The sequence below is a fragment of the Penaeus vannamei genome, chromosome 43 (assembly GCF_042767895.1).
Source record: "Penaeus vannamei isolate JL-2024 chromosome 43, ASM4276789v1, whole genome shotgun sequence".
Lineage (NCBI taxonomy): Eukaryota > Metazoa > Arthropoda > Malacostraca > Decapoda > Penaeidae > Penaeus > Penaeus vannamei.
The window spans coordinates 6,227,420-6,229,919 of NC_091591.1; the positions used below are offsets into that span (position 1 = coordinate 6,227,420).

The 2,500-nt window shown below is 37.9% G+C and overlaps 1 protein-coding gene across 1 annotated transcript in view; it reads left to right on the forward strand.

Moving 5' to 3' along the window:
• Positions 1–1,638: 1,638 nt before the first annotated feature.
• Positions 1,639–2,500, forward strand: part of LOC113820788 (ryncolin-1) — a gene marked incomplete at its 3' end in the record, with an annotated part of 6,383 nt that continues 5,521 nt past the window's right edge. Inside the window, 1 exon segment of the mRNA XM_070119015.1 lies at positions 1,639–1,788.

Sequence of the window (2,500 nt, forward strand, 5' to 3'; positions counted from 1 at the left end):
TATACATATATATACATAATTTTAATAATAATCCACACTTAACAGGATTTCGCATTGTAAATAATGGAGTGCAATGGTTATTACATCTTAAGTATGGTATGCCTTGTGTAATTGACAATTAATAACAAATCGGTGGTTTGTGCTGTATGACTAAGGTTAACCAATGAAAACTTATGTGACGTCACTTACTTATATGTATATGTATATACTTACGTATATGGTGTGAAACTATTAACAAAGTAAAAGAAAGTCGGTAACGCGAGCGATTTTCAATAAGCGGTCAGTATTTTAACATGCTTAATGAACGACGCTCCACAATATAGACAGAACCCGTCGCAGCGCATTTTATTTAAGATATTACGACATACGGCATTTGTTACCGACACCGACGTACTCCTGCAAAGTCAGTCACAAACCCTTGCGAATCCAGAAAGAAACCTAACTTTTCATACCTTAAATGACCGGGAGGGCCCCCCCCCCCCCATAGGGCTTTGTGACAATTTGGAGAAAACGAAAATAACGAACTCCGGCTGTGTGAGGGTTTTGTGGACTTGGTGTCGGATCGGTGATATGCAGCAAATATTTTGGATATTTTGCAGTGAATAAGTCTAAGGTGGTGTCCTTTCATTTTGCCGTATCTGTGTGTATCAGTCTCGGTAACTTGTCCCTCATTATTAACGGCTGCAGTGTATTAAAGCGGCATAAGGTTCCAGCGCGACAATTGCGAGGGCGAAATCGATCGTACGGCGTATTAAAAAATGTTACGAAGTTGTCCGGGATGAAGGCCGCTCTTTTCTTTCAAAGCTTCTTGTGTTTAGAGAAAAGCCAAAAACGCAAAATCGCATGATATGGTATGGTATGGCAGTGTCACATGCCTTATTGGCTCCGTTCTTTGTTCATTTGGCTCCGTTCTTTGTTCATTCATATATTTAACATGTAATTAAACGATATGCGCGGTCTCCGCGCCTATCGTCGATATAACTAAGCGGCGCAACATTTATTGGTATTGACAATATCGTTATATCGTCGATAAAGAGTACATCATTAAATATTGTCGAGAAAAAAAATAAAACGTTATAATCAAATACAAAAACTTTCACGCATACTTTGAATCGCATCGTCGGGATATTTTCTATGGCGCTTGGTCCGTAGTTACTGACAATCATTTTAGTATCTCGTTATTTTGTTTTTTGTATTAGTATCCATGTGATTTATTTAACAAATAGTTTTAGAAGTGCGAATTACCGTTTTTCCACAGGTTATCAACATTGCCGTCAGAGCCCTCCAAAAAATTCGTCACAACTCGTTTGCACAATGAATAGCATCTAGATTTGCTCAAGTTATTGGATTACCTACACAAAAATATCAAATTTGTTTTGAAAGCAAGCCACTACCCTGTTATGCATATTGACCTATATATATAAAGATATTCAAATATAACAAAAGAAATGAGAACGACAGAGAGCGAGAGGGGGAAGGGGAAGAAACACCTTTTTTTAACAACGGCTTCCATGAATGTCCCAGCCTATCTCTCTCAGAAGTAATAGTGTCCACAGAATGATACGATAGTACAAAACGTATCGAGTAGGAGTGCACTCGCTCTTCCTGTCGGATTTTCCTGCACAAGCATCTCCCAGCTGAGTGCACTGCTCCGGGAAAAGCACGAGAGAGGACAGACAGGGCCCTCTCGTCGTCTATTCACTCCGCAAGGCCGCTCACTTACTCTCTGGAGCTCGTGCGTGCACCAGCAGCAGCTCCGTGTCTCTCCACGAGCAGCAAATACAGGAAGTAATTCATTCTTTTTGTGTTATATTGTTTGTTGCATGGTATGGATATGTACTAACGATTTTGCATACAATATATGTACACACACACACACACACACACACGTACACACACACACGCACGTACACACACACACACATTTATATATAATATATATATATATATATATATATATATATATATATATATATATATATGTGTGTGTGTGTGTGTGTGTGTGTGTGTGTGTGTGTACATATACATGTGTATATACATATACAAATATATATATATATATATATATATATATATATATATACATATATATGTATGTATATATATTTGTATATTTGTGTTTGTTTCAGTGTGTGTTTAAATATATAAGGAGACACCTACAATAAGAAATGAGATCGAACGTAACGTTTCGGTACGTCACGATTTCCTCCTCAGATGAACAAATAACCGAAATGGTTCCATTTCGGTTATATGTGCATCTGAGGATTTCATTTCTCATTGTGGCTGTTTTTTTTTTTTTTTTTTTTTTTTTTTTGTATACACGTTTCTGTGTATGTGTTTATGTTCATATGTATATATACCCATACATCAAAGGTAGCCCCACATCCAAGTGGACGTTGGTGAAATGGCCGTAGAGGAACATGGTTACTAAGCCGCGAGATGATGCTGTAGGATGGCCATGTCGACCTCAACATACTGACGTCAGCATGATAGTACTGAC